Source organism: Mustela putorius, unplaced genomic scaffold (genome assembly GCF_011764305.1).
Source record: "Mustela putorius furo isolate JIRA1106 unplaced genomic scaffold, ASM1176430v1.1 tig00000179_pilon_pilon_pilon, whole genome shotgun sequence".
Lineage (NCBI taxonomy): Eukaryota > Metazoa > Chordata > Mammalia > Carnivora > Mustelidae > Mustela > Mustela putorius.
The window spans coordinates 12,723,957-12,741,645 of NW_025421305.1; the positions used below are offsets into that span (position 1 = coordinate 12,723,957).

Below are 17,689 nucleotides of genomic sequence, written 5' to 3' on the forward strand. Positions count from 1 at the left end.
ATCACCCCTCACCAAGTATCACAGGCTCTGGGGGCGACTTCCGGAATTCATCTCAAGCGCTTTGTCCTCCTTCTCCAAACCTCAAATCTCACTCACTGCCCCAATTTCTCTTCATCGCCTGTCTTTTCTTCTCCAATAATTTTGGGCTTCAACATCACAAATGAGAATCATGATCATGTTTCCATGGAATGCCCCCCACACAGAAGCCTAGAGCGAGTGAAGCACGCCCATGGGCCCAAACCTGCCAATTCCTCCTCATTCCCAGAAAGGACACTGGTAACCACTTCCAACCTCTTCCTATGAATTAACATACATAGGACAGGTCAGAAGATGGGACTCATACACAAGGGCTCATCCTGGACAGAATCTACAACCTCTTTTTCTCTCAACAAGGTCTTGAGGGTGCTTATCTTAACTATCTTACCACTTTCTATAGTATAAATGTATCCAGATTTACTGAGCCAGACTCCTACTGACAGAAATTTATTTTTGGTTTTTCACTATTATAAAACATATAGCAATGAACATATTTGTCTGTGTTGCTTTTTGTTGATTTTCTCTCACTGGTTCTCTTCTCTTTATAAGTTGCGGTTTTAGTTCTGAGTCCATAGCTCCTGATAATGTATTTCCAAGAGGATGAAGCTAGAAGTTGTGTTTTACACTCACTCAGTTCTCTCCACGTCATAGCTGTCCTTGTGTGGGGGAGACAATTACAGAAGTGAATGCATAGCCTACAACTAGTGATAAGTAGCAGGGATTCCTGAGTTGTTTTTTTTTTTTTAACAGACTAAAGGTAATAGTTCAAAAAGGGTGATGCTAATTCTGAGCCTCCCAGATGTAGAATTGACTTAACAGCACAAAACGGAGCAAAACAGACTTTCTTTTCAAAAATAATTTCAGAAGCAGGTACTTGCTCCACTTCCTTCTAGAAAGATGCTTTTGTTTCACACAAATACCCAGCAGATGTTGGCTTCTCGAGAGGATGACCAGGCCCTAGTCCCAGAGGTCAACATCTCCACTGCTTGATCTTTGGTGAGATACCATTATATCGCTGTGCTGCTGGTTGTCACCTTGCTTGTGGTTTGTCAATTATTCGATTAAACAAATTATTACTGAGCACCTACTACATGGTTGGTATTGTTTTTGTCTGGAAGCACTGGAGTAAAATAAGCTCCGTGATTCCTCCAGTCACTTATGTTCTGGTTAGAGGGGAGACGGTGACTAAACCCAGACATTCACACATTTCAGTGCTGACAGGCAGTAGGTAATATGGGCCCAAACAATGGTTGGCATCTTCCCGAAATGCTTCCGACTGTCACAAATGGGGTTTTTGAATCAGAGAGGCTTAGGTACAAAGATAAAATCAATTTTCAAAAACATTTTAAAGGAGGAGAAATCAGAGCGTACCGCCATTTCTATTGAGATTTTCCTGTTGAGGTCTGTTGAGGTAGAGCACGGGCCAGATTACTAGTTAACACACATGCAGCAGCAGAGGTCCTAGACAAGAGAGAGACTCCCGGATCCCCCCTGCCCAGTCATTCTGGGTGATTCTCTGCCCCTTAAGATCAGTGGTTCTGCTGAGAATGACCGCATCATGAGGGCAACCTCAGAGCCACAGGGTTGCCTGCAAAGATGCCACTTTTGCAAAAGGGGTGGATGACTCAGTTGGGCAGGAACCACCGTGACCTCTATAGTGACCTCACAAAAGTCTTTCAGACCCTAACCGGCCAGCACTTTGATGGCAGAAGAGCAGCTCTTAGCTGCTAGGACCCCTAACAATCAGATGAATATACAGGAGCATGTCAGATTTAGGATTTTAGATTTTCTCTGCCTGAGCCCTCACTACGGACTGAATACTTACTGGGAGCATTAAAGACTCATCTTAAATGTCACCTTCTCAGCAACGCCTCCATGGCCCCCCATATAAGTCACGGCCACTGTCCCAGCCAGTGATGCCTCTCCTCCTACCCACCTCTAGTTTTCTTCTTACTCCTTCGCATGACTTCCTGTTTCATTCAATCTCAAAGACTGACACCTGCTAGAATGTAAAATCTCTGAGGGTAACTGTTTAAAAACATTGTACTTGGGACACTTCTTTGTTCCCAGAAGCTAGAACAGGGGCACATCATAGGTGCTCAGCAAATATATTCTTTGAGTGTGAATAAAATGAATGAAGGAATGAATGAGGGGCGCCTGGGTGGCTTAGTGGGTTAAAGCCTCTGCCTTCGGCTTGGGTCATGATCGCAGGGTCCTGGGATAGAGCCCCACATCCAGCTCTCTGCTCAGCTGGGAGCCTGCTTCGCCCCCACCACCCCCGCCTGCCTCTCTGACTACTTGTGAACTCTGTCTGTTAAATAAATAAATAAAATCTTCAAAAAAAAAAAAAAAGAAGAATGAATGAATGAATGAACAAACACTACCTAAGTATGGTTCTGTTGGTTGTTTCTGTTGCCCAAGAAAGAAAGTCAAGAATATATGTCCATCAATAGAAGAAACTGGAGATCATGACCTAAAACTCCTGTCAACCGTTTCCTCGGAATAAAGGAAGTTAGACACTAGAAATCACAAATAAGAGTGGAGGTGAAAGGTAAGATTCATGTATGCCGATTTTATGGTGGCTTACCGAGCAGGCTCAATAATAAACAAATGCAAGTGAACGGTCAGCGTGTAAGCTATTTGAGGTTAAGACAGTTCCCTGGTCCTCTTCCTCTTTTCTGATCTACTTCCCTTCAAGCTTAGACTTTAAACAGACTCACACTATCACTTACCAAACAGAAACCATTAAGATGCCCAGTCAAGTGGCTCCACGGCTTCCACAAAGTGGCCAGGAATCAGAGCAAACTGCCATTTTCTGACAGCTACAAGGTTACCGCCACTGAACGACACATGACGAACTCTGTGTTCTAACATGAAGAGCGCCTGGAAGGTGACAGGGCTACATTGCAACAGTGGCGGTGGCATCCCAGGGACTCCTCCCTGACCAACTTGACCTTCGACAATGACCCTTAATGTTGAAAGTCTGCTGTCAAAAGAACACTAGGAAAGGACAGAAAGTAATTATGACAAATGGGTGGGGTGAGAAGGGGAAGACCCAACAAAGGCAAAGACCAAGGAACATAGATATTTTGCCTAAGAAGACTGCAAGGTTGCCCAAGATGCACAAATGACTAACTTCCTGTGGTCTGTGTATGTCACACTTAACCATTCTCATTCTATGTGATGATAATGTGAATTATCTCAGGTTTTACTATGCTAATTTGGGAACTGAAATCAAGAATGTTAGGGGACTTGCCCAAAGCCTTACCATGAATAACTACCAGACATAGAACAAAAAACCAAAAGTCTGACCTGATCCAAAGCTCCTTCCACTGATATTTACATGTGCTCAAATTAGGATGTTTGCAATTTCACTGGCAAAGTAATTTTAAGAATTTTCCCATGAGATCTGTCACAAAACGAAGGATTAAGAACCACGCCACTATGCTTGCTTCCATGTTTTTAGAACACCGTGCCTGGAATTTTATGATTATATCTATTTATTAAAAATAAACAAACAAAATTATTGTACCTAGATCTCCAGTATGGGACTATTTATTTATAAACCTTATATGTGCACAGCTATTCTAATATAGTTATCATGTAACTTAAAAATTCATGAAAATAGAATTTTGTTCTTTCTTCCAATAAATCATCTTGTAACCTAAAGGTACCTACCACCATACAAATAATGGTTTAGTTAAAACCTTTTATATAAAAAACAATGATAAACAAAAAAATTATCTATCCATGAACATTAGACAACTGAATAAGACTTACAAAAAATATTAATACAAACATTCACCCACAGTAAGGGTAGGCACCTACCCTTAAATGATGGCAAGTCTCCCATGTTTGGGCAAAATAAAATAGGGAGCCATGTCGGAAAACAGTCTGGCAGTTCCCCAAATGGTTCAAAATACAGTTACTATTTGACCTAGCAATTCCTCTCCTGGGTATACGCCCAAGAGAATGAAAGCAGATGTTCACACAAGCACTTGTGCACAAATGTGAATGGGAGCATTATTCACAATAGCCAAAAAGTGGAAACTACCCCAATGTCCATCAACTGATGGGGGGGTAAGCAAAGTGTGTGACCACCAGACAATGCAGTACTCTTCGGCCATAGGAAGAAGTGACACACTGAGACATGCCGCAGCAAGGGTGAGCCCTGAAAATGTTATACAAAGTGAAACAACCAGTCAGAAGGATATTTCATATTGATAGATACTTCTTTTTTAATGAGATGTCCAGTATAAGTAAACCCACAGACAAAACATAGATTAGTGGAGGAAGGAGGGAATGAAAACATCAAGAGTGATAACTAAAGGGTACAGGGTACATTTTTGAGGCTCTAAATGTTCTAAAATTAACTGTGGCAATGATGACACACATCTGTGAATATACTAAAACCACTGAACTGTACACTTTAAAAGTGGCATTTTTTAGAGATATATTTATTTGTTTGAGAGGGGGAAGGCAGAGGAAGAGGGAGAGAATACCAAGCAGATGCCAAGCTGAGCATGGAACCCAAGGTGGGGCTCGATTCCATGACCCTAAGGTCACAACCTGAGCTGAAACCAAGAGTTGGATGCTTAACCAACCAAGCCAGCCCAGCGCCGCGAACTGTACACTTTAAACGGGTGAATTGTATGTTATGTGAACTCTAGCTCCATCTCAATAATGCTGTCCAAAAAAATGAAGTGGGAAGAAGTTCCCATCTCCCTTCTAAAAAAGTCTAGGAAGCCTAGAGAGCACTGGTATGACATGGGCTTGGGGGCTCAGAGGACAACTGACTGTAAGTCAGGCTGCAAACACAGGCACTAAAAGTGAAGGGAAAAACAGAGCATAGATAAAGGGAATACAGAATATGGGTGCCTAAAGTAGGTACAGAGAGGAAAGGGGAAGTAGAAGTGAAATTGCCACCACTGACCTATCTGGAAAAAGAAAAGAGAAAAAAACAAAAACCAAGAGCTGGTAAAGACAACACCATGAACCTGATGGCAACCAGCAATGGAGCACCAGTTGCTGGACCCTACACAATGGTCCAGACATCAACAACCCCATCTTGAAACTAGCACTGAGAGGGAGGTTCTGCTGGTCCCAACTTACAGATGGGAAACAAAATCAACACAGTTAAGTATTGTGCTTCTGTTTTTAATTTTTTTAAAGATTTTATTTATTTGACAGAGATCACAAGTAGGCAGAGAGGCCGGCAGGGGCGTGGGGAGTTGGCAGGGTCTCCACTGAGCAGGAGAGCCTGATGTGCAACTCGATTCCAGGACCCTGAGATCATGACATGAGCCAAAGGCAGAGGCTTAACCCACTGAGTCACCCAGGCACCCCAAGTATTGTGCTTCTGTGTGATTAAGTGCTTATCCTTGAGAAGTATATATAGACGTATTAAAAATCATTGATAGAATTTCTGACATCTGCTTTGAAATAATCCAGTGGGGAAGTGCCAGCAGAAATTATGGGTGAAACCCAATTGGCCATTTCGAGAATTGTTGAAAATGGGAGAAGTGTACATGTACTGATCCCTTTACTTCTAGTTTGAAATTTTCCATAAGCAAACTCCCTAGGTAAAAGCTAAAAAACAAAAACAAAAACAGGGGTGCCTGGGTGGCTTAGTCAGTTAAGTGTCTAACTCTTGATTTTGGTTCAGATCTTGATCCCAGGGTTGTGAGATCAAGACTCTGGTAGGGTTCCACATTGGGCCTGAAGTCTGCTTGAGCTTCTCTCTCTCCCTCTACCCATGCCCCACCTCGTCTTGCACATGTGTGTGCCCTCTCTCTCTCAAAAAAAAAAAAAAAAAAATTTAAGAAAACAAATTAAAGGGGTACCTGGGTTTCTCAGTTGGTTAAGCAGCTGCCTTCATCTCAGGTCATAATCCCAGGGTCCTGGGATTGAACCCCACATCCAGCTCCTTCCTCAACAGGGAGCCTGCTTCCCCCTTTGCCTGCCTGCTGCTGCCCCTGCTTGTGCTCTCTCTCTCTCTATCTCTTTATGTGTCAAATAAATAAATAAAATCTTTTTAAAAAAAAAGAAAAATTCCATCAACAGATGAATCGATAAAGATGTTGTATAGATATATAATGGAATATTAAACAGCCATCAAAAATGACATGTTGCCATTTGCAATGATGTGGGTGGAACTAGAAGGTGGAACTAGAAGTGAAATAAGTCAATCAGAGAAAGACAATGATATGACCTTACCCATCTGTGGAATTTAAGAAACAAAACAAAGGATCATAGGGGAAGAGAGGAAAAATAAAACAAGATGAAACCAGAGAGGGAGATAAACCCTAAGAGACTCTTAATCATGGGGAACAAACTGAGAGTTGCTGGAGGGGAGGGGCTTGGGTGACGGATATTAAGGAGGGCACATGAAGTAATGAGCACTGGATATTACATAAGACTAATGAATCACTGACATCTACCTGTGAAACCAATAATACATTATATGTTAATTAACTGAATTTTAATTTAAAAAATTAAAAAAAAAAAAGAAAAACCGTCAACACTGCCATATCTGTCCATGTAACCTTGAGTTACCTCTCTGACCTACTTCTCTATTACCTCTCCATTCCTACACCTCTATACCCTTCTGCCTCCCTGCATCCCCTATCTGCTTCTACTTGCACTCACTTCTTTATTCAAACTTGCCTTTGGAAGGAGACTTCCTTCATCACCCTTTTTAAAACTTCATCCCTAAAATATACCCTATCCTGGTTTACTGCCCTATTTTTTTTTCCCCCAGAGCACTCGTCTTCTATTATCTTAGCCATCATCATCAGTTCCTAACTAACACTTACACGACCTTTACTCTGGGCCTGGCCCTGTTCTAGACTTTTCTACACACACACACAGACTTGATCCTTCTAACAATCTATGAGGTAGCTATAACAACACTAGGACCCGAGGCATAGCTTGAAACTGGAGCATTTCACACCCAGGCAGTCTTGCTCCCAAGTTCACATTCTTACCTGCAACGGTGCGGGGGTGAGGGAAAGACCTTTAAATCTCATGGACCCAAACATCTCTCCAGAATCTCAAAATTTATCAAGCACGAAGGGGCTGCTGGCAATGTCAGTGACATGGGCATGCTTATCCCTCCCTGGGCCCCAGTCCCCCACAGGGACCAAGAGTTTAAACTAAGAATGAGACCAAAACCAAAACCAACAACAACAAAAAACACCATTTTATATATGTCGTAGGACAGTTGAAATGATTAGACAATTGAGCCATATTGCTTAAAATACCCTCAAAATGTGCATAAACAAAAGTTCAACTCTCCTGACCCATCATATTTAAAGTGGCCATCCCTCAAGCTAGCTTTTAAGAATAATCTCCAAATAAAGAAAGAGAGAATAAGGAAGTAGCTTACATGCATTTCTTGCACAGTTGTGTCTGACCCACTACAAGTTGCTGAAATAAAAGAATGTGGAAGAGTTTAAGGCCACCCCAACCTCTGGTCTTTAGCTCCTAAAATAAATAAGACAAAAGCATCTGCTGGTCATGGGTGACCTGCCCAAAAAAACTTTGAGGCCTAGTTTACACTTATCTCTTTCAGTGTAAAACTAAGGATCCAAGAACAGAACTAAAGTATTTTTAAAAAATAATTTCCAAACATTAATTGTTAGGCAGATCACATTGAAGTGTGTAGATTATTTTGGCTTTTTCCCCTTTGTCATGTTCCAGCCTATGTTGAGAACAGCAAAAACACTTGTCTCTGGAAGTGAAGACTAGACTTTTAGGAATCATTTCTGCAGTTTGTTACATACGGGAAATGTTTCTCTTTCACAGTTCACATTTCATGTTCCAGTGAGAACTACAGCCTCTGTTCAATATTCAATAGGATTATTGGGATTATTTTGTGGTTGAGAAAACTGGGGCCCATAGAACGGAAGTAATGTGAAGCCCACACAGCAATTCAGCAGCAAACTCAAGCCCTAGGATGTGGATCCCGGCTCCAGAGCCCTCAATCTCCCCCTCATGCTGCCTGTACATGTGGGATAAAACACAGTGCAGAAGTTAAGAAAAAAACACCAGGGTCCCAATCAAATGTAATTTTTGTGCCAACCTGAGAAACTCTTTACTTACCAGCTGTTTGACCTTGGATAAGGCATTTAACCTCTCTGTGCTTCAGTTTCTTTAAGGACTGTTGTGAAAACTAAATGAATTCTCAATCCAGCACACAATATTCAACACCATTTTAGAAAAACTTCCAGTTCAGTTCACCACAGCACAATAAGGAGACCTAGTTTTATTACCCCACTTCGTAAATGAGTCACCTCTCAACTACTTTTAATTAAAACGAAAAACCAATCAGAGAGCTTGGTGACCTTGACAAGCTTACCTTATTTATCTTTTTAGAAAAGATATATACAATAAGACACACAGGCATTAGTATTGCTCACGTTTATAATGGCTAGAAGATTGGACATGCTTATTTAAAAGGATCTGCTTAAATTCTAACGGTAACACAACCAACCCTGTGACCCTTTTCCTTTCCATATCAGAAATATGGATCTAAATTTAGTAAAAAGGGAAACTATTTAAATTTGGCAATGCTATTATTTGTGTGCCCCAGAAGGGTGGAGAAAACCTGCGGGCAAGCAACTGTACTCTTTTCTCTAGCTCTTTACTTATCTTCCTCTAAAGATCATTTGAATTGAAATGCTGATTTTTGCATATTTATCCTTGGCCCTGACAGAGTCTTCCCGTATCAGAAAACAAGAACTCCAACTTCAGAAAGCGAAGGTTTTCAGAGTTAAATGTTCTCACGAAGAACATGGCAAATCAAACCTAACCCTCCCCCCACCTCCCACTGGTGGTCACTACCAACTTTCCTTAACTTTCTTAGCATTTCCCTCAGGCCCTAAAGAGGAGGAAGGCAAAGTTCCTGTCCCCTGATGTCACACTGTGATGCGCAGTGTCAGGTAGTCGTGCTGGGAAGAAGAACTGCCACAACACACCGAGAAACAGACGCATCCCGACATTTTGGGCAGGTAAGCAGGAAAATGCCCGCACTTCCAGGACGTGCTGCCTTAAGTCCCCTCCAAATGAGGTTCTGCTGGCGGCCAGGAGGGAGGTGTGGGGAGCAATGCGGTGATAACCGTCATTTACAGAAACCACTCTACATACTTCTCAAAACACTCCCCTCCCTCGTTACAAGTCATCCAATGTGGTAGGGCAGGGGTTATCTCCCCACTTCGCACATAAGCAAACAGATTCCATGAGGTTTCTTGACTTGACAAAACCTCACTGCTATTCGGCCTGAGGACGGAGTATAGGAAACTTGAATTTGCTGACCCTCAGTCCTCTGAACTTTCCCACCCCATCTGCAATTCGAACATCCTTCCAAGTTCCACGGCAATCACGAAGTAAGCACAGTTCTGGAATATGCCCCTTCCTGCTAGTCTTAATTTCCATTAAGGACGAACAACCCTTCTTCCGAAGGTTCTCCACGTTCTCCAAGCTGACAGCATCAGTAGTCGCAGGAGATGGGGGTAGCAAACCTCACCGCGCAGCGACAGGCAGGCTGGAGGGGGGTGGGGGTGAAACGCAGCAATTCGGCTTTCCCCGCTGCAATCTCAGCAGGTGAACTTGACACGGGCGCTCCACCACCCAGTATGCTGCGCTCTCCCGCTCTCACCTAGCTCGGGGAAGTAGCAAAAAGTTTGGCTTTTGCCACCAGATATCCCTAGGTTTGGGTGTCTTGGGGAGGAGCTCCTCCGCGGGCCTTCGCTGTCTGCGCGCTTTTGGGGAACCGAGAAAAGCCAAGGCGCTGGGAACACTGAGCCTGGGTCCACGCAGGGTGCAGGCTCTGCACCGCCAAGCGGTAAAGTGCCTGAAGGTCTCGCTCCCGAGCCTTCCGGATCCAAGCCCAGCTCAGGGTCCCTCCCTTTTGTAAGTCAGTTCTATAAAAAAAAAAAAATCCGCCACCCCCCGCATTAGAGCCCCTTCCTACGTTTCCCCCAGGGGCCTCTGCACTACCCCGCCCGGGCAGGGTCCCCCGACTCGCGCAAAGCCTCTCCCGAGCCCCTCGCGCCACCTCACCTCTCCAGCAGCCTCGCCCCGCCGGCGTGCCCCTGCCTCGGGCTCCCCTCGTACCCCCACCGCTCCGACAGCCTCCCCCCGCCGGCGTGCCCCCACCCCGGGCTCCCGTTGCGCCCCCGGACCCGAGGGGCGCCTCACCCCAGCTCCCCAGGTGAGCGCGGCGCGTGGGCTCCCAGCTCGCGTGGATCCGCGTTGCCAGGTCAGCGCGCGCCGCCGCGACGGAAAGAGGGCGCGCGGAGGGGGGAGCGGCGCCCTGACGCTGCCACGCCACCACCACCCCACCCCCAGCCAAAATCTCGGGCTCCCGCCGCAATCCGAGAAGGCCCCCGGGGGAAGCCAAGCGCCGCTCCCGAGCCTGCGGCTTAATGGGAGACGCGAAGGACGCGAGCCGGAACGAGCTGGGGCCCCCGCATTGCTCCAGCCCCCGCGCCCGAGTCCCCGGCGCCCACCTCCGAGCCCTGGGTGACCGCGGGCTGGGACAGCCGGGAGCAGCCGGGCTTCCCTCTCCCCGGGGTCCTCCCCGAAATCAGGCCCTGCCTTCGCTGGGGGACCAGACGCAGCCGCGCTGTCGGGGGCTGAAACACGGAGGAAAACGCAGACCTGGAGGACGACGAATTCCGGGCCCCAGACGCCCCAAGCGGCTGTTTTTGCATCGGTGCAACTGCCTGAAACGGGGAACGGTCCTCCTGAGTCACTGGGATTTGTTTGCATAGAACTCTGCGCGCCCCCGCGGGGGCCTAAAACTTAACCCGAGCGTGACCTCAGCGGGCTGCTCCACGGCGAGCCCCACTCCGAGGACTTCACTGGAATTCGTCCCACCCCATCCTCACCTTGTATTCTTGAGGCGAGGGTTTGCTGTTCCATCACAGCTAGGCTGCGGGGGTCGAATCCAGATCCAGGTGGATGCTGGGGGAAAGCTGCCAACCAAAACAGAAAGTTTTCCACCATTAGAAACCGAAGCCTTGACTTAGTTTCCTAGGGCAGAGTGCATGCCGTCCCTTCGCCCCTAGGGAGCTTGGACGCACTCCAGCGGCGCCCCAGTCTCTCTTGGGGAAGGAATCTCAGAGTTGCCTATCCCCATAACAACAGGTAGATAAGTTTGTCTGGGATTACTTAGAAGAATCCCTTCTGCGGGGATAAAACCAACCGCATCGTCCCCGCCTTAGTTGCTTGGCTTTGTCCTGTGTCACTTCTAGGTTGTGGAACCAGGTCACAGGTGTGTTGGCCTTTATGTGCTGGAAGGTTCTCTGGAACACCCTCTCCCTGGCACAGCCTAGATGGAGTGGCTAAGGGACAGCTCCAGGCAGTCTCTGCTCTCTCAGAAGACAGTGGGATCCAGTATCAAAGCCCGTTGATAAACTAGCTGTCAACCACCCCACCTTGGGTGACGTGCCCACTGCCTGTTTGGAGACCAGAGTTGTTTGGACCTGAAAGGACTGTGCATTTGGGGGGTTCTGTCTCAGGAATTCAGATAGGCTGAAGGCAGACTGGGAAGGGCTTACATTAAACTGGAAGGAAGAAAGGAAGGAAGAGGGTGGGGAGGAAGGAAGCGAGGAAGGGAGCTGGAAGGATGGAGGGTTGTCAATGGTGCAGCTCTCCTATGTACCAAATACTTTTCCAAATTATTTTGAGTTATCCTATCAACATTCCTGCAAACAGCAAATCATCTGCTTCCATTTCACAAAGGAGAAATCTGTGTCCTAAAGAGGTTAAGTTACTTGCCCAAGGTCACACAGCTAGTAAAGCACAATCAGACTTTAAAGATCAGTGTCTCAGGGCGCCTGGGTGGCTCAATGGGTTAAAGCCTCTGCCTTCCGCTCAGGTCCTCATCTCAGGGTGCTGGGATAGAGCTCCACATCGGGTTCTCTGCTCAGCGGGGAGCCTGCTTCTTCTTCTCTCTCTGCCTGCTTCTCTGCCTACTTGTGATCTCTGTCTGTCGAATAAATAAATAAAATCTTTGAAAAAAAATAAAGACCAGGGTCTCTAACACCAAACCCTGTATCCATTTTCCACTATGTTACTAGCAAGACGCAAAAAATAATGAAATCAAGGGGCAAAGCAAAAGCTTTCCCAGGAGTATATAAAAAAGGAGAGGGATCAAGAGGAAGAGGAGAGAAAGAATGTTATGCAATAAATCAGTCAGTCTACTGGTCAAGAAAAAGTCAAAATACAAAAAGCAAACTGTACTAAGTGGTAGCCTGGACAAGTCCAAGACAAGAAAAGCGTTCTTGTAATGGCACTAGAGGAATTTAGACCAAGATGGTAAGATTTGGTCAGTTCCCTTTGAAGTCACTTTAACATCATCTTCACCAACAGGTGAATAGGCTGGCCTACGGCTTGTTACGCAGATATCCTATAAACTTGTACATACACATTCACCAGTCACAGATAAGGAGGCGCATCTCCTGGAAGAGTGTCTCTACAATTTAGAAAGAAAGCTCAAGGACAGATTTCTTTTCAAATAAGAAACACTCATTGGAAACCTACTGTCCCCTCTAGGATTAGAATTCTGGAAGTAGAATTTCCCAAGTATTAAATGCTGAGGATGGGCTTTCCAAGACTGCCTAGCCAATTGTTCAATTCTGAAAAAGTTACTGATAAGTACTAGCTGAAAACCACTCTGGAAAAGCAGAGGCTGGTTTTCTTTTTCATGGGAATGTCATCTTCCAGGTCACAGGATGCTCCACTCCCCAGGGCCCAAGGGCAGTGACAGCCTCAGGAACAACTCACCACTTCAGCTGGTCAGGATTGTTCCCAGTACGCACTAGTCACACACAAGGCTCCATTGTGGCCAAGACAGCCTCATAGGAGACTAGAGGCCTGGCAGCCAGACCTCACAAGAGCATCAAATTTACTGTTTCAACGATTGGTAGGTTTACAATTCAAATTGTGCCATTAATTCTGTTTGCAATAATGTGCAACCATCACCACTATCCATGATTTGTGCCATGAGTGAGGATGCGCCCCTGTTTTTCAGCCCAGCTAACAAGTCAACAAAGGAGAAACCAGTCTCTGGGCAAAAACAGGAGGGAAACAAGATGAGGGGCATAATCAGCTCCGGAGAGGAGCCTAGTGATACCACGACGACGAACATTCAGGGAAGGAAGGATGATCCCGCAGTGGCAGGAAAGTCAACACATGCAACAGGTAGTAAAAGACCCAAGGTAAGCTGCATCTGGCTTCTCTCACTTTCTTTTCCTCCCTTCTGTCTGTTGGAAACATCCGCTATCCACAAGAGGACAAATTCGTATGATGACCTGTACATGAGGAACCTAAATAGACAAATTCTTCGAGACCGAAAATAAAATAGAGGGGACTAGGGACTGGAGGAGGAGAAGTGGGGAATTAGTGTTTTATGGGTGCACTTCCTGTTTGGGATGAGAAGAAAGTTCTGGAAATGGATAGTGGTGATGGTTGCACATATTTGCATGGGCCTAATGGCCCTGAAGTGTATACCTACAAGTAGTTGAAACAGTAAACTTTATGCTCTCTATATTTTACCATAACAAACTATATAGGTATGTGTGCATGCATGTAAATATATATTGAAAATATATACATTATAATGTTATATATGTGTAATGTGTATTCTAAGTATAATATGTGTTATAGTAAAAAATACATATTATATATAAGTATATATATTACATATATGTATTTAAGATCTATTATCATGATGTATTACTTCTTTGGAGTGAAAGCAATGTGCTAAGAGATGGCTTCTGCCCATGGAAACTCACTTATTTTTTTAAATTGACATATAATGTATTATTTGCTTCAGGGATACAGTCTGTGGTTCATTAGTCTTACACAATTCACAGCACTCACCATAGCACCCTCCCCAATGTCCATAACCCAACCACCCTATCCCTCCCTCCCACTCCCCAGCAACCCTGAGTTTGTTTCCTGAGATTGAGTCTCTTATAGTTTGTCTCCCTCTCTGGTTTCATCTTGTTTCATTTTCCCTCTCTTTCCCTATAATGCTCTGTCTTGTTTCTCCAATTCCTCATATCATTGAGATCATATGTTAACTGACTTTCTCTGATTGACTTCTTTCACTTAGCATAATACCCTCTAGTTCCATTCATATTGTTGCAAATGGCAAGATTGCAGGTTTTTTGATGACTGCATAATATTCTGTTGTATTACATACCATATCTTCTTTATCCATTCATCTATTGAAGGACATGTAGGTTCTTTCCATAGTTTGGCTATTGTGGACATTGCTGCTATAAACATTCGGGTGCATGTGCCTCTTCGGATCACTACATTTGTACCTTTAGGGTAAATATTCAGTAGTGCAATTTCTGGGTCATAGGGTAGCTCTATTTTCTACTTTTTGAGGAACTTCCATGCTGTTTTCCAGAGTGGCTGCACCAGCTTGCATTCCCACCAGCTGTGGAGGAGGGTTCCCCTTTCTCCGCATCCTCGCCAACACCTGTCATTTCCTGACTTGTTAATTTTAGCCGTTAGAACTGGGATGAGGTGGTTTCTCACTGTGGTTTTGATATGTATTTCCCCGATGCTTGGTGATGTTGAGCACTTTTTGATGTGTCTCTGTTGGCCATTTGGATGTCTTCTTGCAGAAACATCGATTCATGTCTTCTGCCTATTTTGTCTCACCTCATTTTGCTTTCCTTTAGGGGTGCCAGGGCCTAGCTTTGGAGTTGTTTGCACTCCTCCTTGAGAAGGAAGAGCAATCCTGCCAATTTACTACTTGCTTCTGCTGGTGGAAGGTAGCTTGGGGTCTGCGGAGGGCATATTCAGAAATGCCACCTCCTGCAAGAGGCTCCTTACCTTTCAACGAGAAAGGAAGCTGACACAGGTTTAAAAAAAAAAAAAAAACAACAACTAAATTTAACCGAGTACATTTAAAGATCTAATTTACTTGATTCAGTGATTCACGAATCAGGCAGCAGCCTCTCCCGCAAACAGAAGGGAGCTCTGAGTCTGGATGAAATTGGAAGGTTTTTAAGTCAAAGACAAAGGAAGGCTTATTTGCAGCAAGATCACTTTCCTCTGGGAAGAAGGCTGGGATTTCTCATTTAGACTAACCTCGCTAGCCCTGCTCAGTTCCTTCCAGATTGACCAGTTGAAGGACACCTTCCCAGGCAGAGCTGAAACCATAATGAAGTCTTGGTTCATTTTCTTCCTCTTGTGGGAGCAAGTGATTCCATTTCAGTCCTGTTCTTCCTTTTGTAACAAGTAAAAGGACTGTGGACTTGGGGGACAGTGTTGTTGTTTCCAGTCAACCAGGAATACCAGACACACAATCTCACTGCCTCAGGCACACCCTGACCCCCAGCCTGTTCTAGTGGAAATGACAAGATGAAATGCATGTGATCTTGGCTGGACAGATAATCAGTAAACCTTGTCCCTTGTCCCCCTCCTCCTCTCCCCAGTACACAGTTCTCACTTCTTCTTTGAAGATGGCCTTAGCTGGGCCAGTAGAACCAGAAGGTTCACCTGTCCTGTGGTCTATTTTCACAAGAAACATGGTATACAAAAAAACTTGGGGTCTCACATGAATGCAATGGTACACAGCAATCTGCTGTTAGAGCTAAAAAATATTTTGTATTAACATTTAATGTATTATTTGCTTCAGGAGTACAGGTCTGTGAATCATCAGGCTTACATAATTCACAGCACTCACCATAGCACATACATCTCCAATGTCCATAACCCAGCCACCCTATCCCTCCCTCCAACCCCCCAGCAACCCTCAGTTTGTTTCCTGGGATTAAGAGTCTCTTATAGTTTGTCTCCCTCCTGATCCCATCTTGTTTCACTTTTTCCATCCCTACTCCCCATGAACCCCACCTTGCCTCTCAAATTGCTTGTATCAGACAGATCATATGATAGCTGTCTTTCTCTGACTGACTTATTTCACTTAACATAATACCCTCTAGTTCCATCCACATCATTGTATATGGCAAGATTTTGGGGGTTTGATGGCTGCATAGTATTCTATTATGTGTGTGTGTGTGTGTGTGTGTGTGTGTGTGTGTGTGTTTATATACATATATATATACCACATCTTCTTTACCATTCTTCTGTTGATGGACATCTAGGTTCTTCCCATAGTTTGGCTATTGTGGACATTGCCGCTATAAACATTCGGGTGCACGTGCCCCTTTGCATCGCTACATTTGTATCTTCAGGGTAAATACCCAGTAGTGCAATTGCTGGGTCATAGGGTAGATCTATTTTCAACTCTTTGAGGAACCTCCATACTGTTTCCAGACTGGCTGCACCAGCTTGCATTTCCACCAACAGTGTAGGAGGGTTCCCCTTTTTCCGCATCCTTGCCAACATCTGTCATTTCCTGACTTGTAAATTTTAGCCATTCTGACTGGTGTGAGGTGGTATCTCACTGTGGTTTTGATGTGTATTTCCCTTCTGCTGAGTGATGCTGAGCACTTACTCATGTGTCTGTTAGCCATCTGGATGTCTTCTTTACAGAAATGTCTGTTCATGTCTTCTGCCCATTTCTTGATTGGATTATTTGTTCTTTGGGTGTTGAGTTTGATAAGTTCTTTATAGATTTTGTATACTAGCCCTTTATCTGATATGTCATTTGCACATATCTTCTCCCATTCTGTCAGTTGTCTTTTGGTTTTGTTGACTGTTTCCTTTGCTATGCAAAAGCTTTTGATCTTTATGAGTCCCATTTTAAGTCCCTTTATAAGTTCATTTTTGCCCTTGTGTCCTTTTCCTTTGGCAATGTTTCTAGGAAGAAGTTACTGTGGCAGAGGTCGAAGAAGTTGCTGCCTGTGTTCTCCTCAAGGATTTTGATGGATTCCTGTCTCACATAGAGGTCTTTCATCCATTTTGAGTTTATTTTTACATGTGGTATGAGAAAATGGTCCAGTTTCATTCTTCTGGATGTGGCTGTTCAATTTTCCCAACACTATTTCTTGAAGAGACTGTCTTTTTTCCATCGGACATTCTTTCCTGCTTTGTCGAAGGTTAGTTAACCATAGAGTTGAGGGTCAATTTCTGGGCTCTCTATTCTGTTTCATTGATCTATGTGTCTATTTTTATGCCAGTACCATACTGTCTTGATGAGGACAGCTTTGTAATATAGCTCAAAGTCTGGAATGTGATGTCTTCAACTTTAGTTTTCTTTCTTAACATTTCTCTGACTATTCAGTGTCTTTTCTGGTTCCATATAAAGTTTAGGATTATTTGTTCCATTTCTTTGAAAAAAATTGGTGGTATTTTGATAGGGATTGCACTAAATGTGTAGATTGCTTTAGGTAGCATAGACGTTTTCACAATATTTGTTCTTCCAATCCATGAGCACGGAAAGTTTTTCCATTTCTTTGTGTCTTCCTCCATTTCTTTCATGAATACTTTATAGTTTTCTGAGCACAGATTCTTTGCCTCTTTGGTTAGGTTTATTGCTAGGTATCTTATGGTTTTGGGTGCAGGTGTAAATGGGATCGATTCCTTAATTTCTTTCTTCTGTCTTGCTGTTGGTGTACAGAAATGCAACTGATTTCTGTGCATTGATTTTATATCCTGACACTTCATTGAATTCCTGTATGAGTTCTAGCAGTTTTGGCATGGAGTCTTTTGGGTTTTCCAC

The 17,689-nt window shown here is 44.3% G+C and overlaps 1 protein-coding gene across 6 annotated transcripts in view; it reads right to left on the reverse strand.

The window, feature by feature from the left end:
* The window catches only part of RUBCNL (rubicon like autophagy enhancer), a 41,522-nt gene extending 30,730 nt beyond the window's left edge, over positions 1–10,792 (reverse strand). Inside the window, exon 1 of one of the 6 annotated variants that reach the window (XM_004759203.3) lies at positions 10,699–10,792. The gene's annotated coding sequence lies outside the window, so the exon portion shown is untranslated. The other 5 variants (XM_004759202.3, XM_004759200.3, XM_004759199.3 and 2 more) reach the window with 5 other exon arrangements.
* Positions 10,793–17,689: the final 6,897 nt, after the last annotated feature.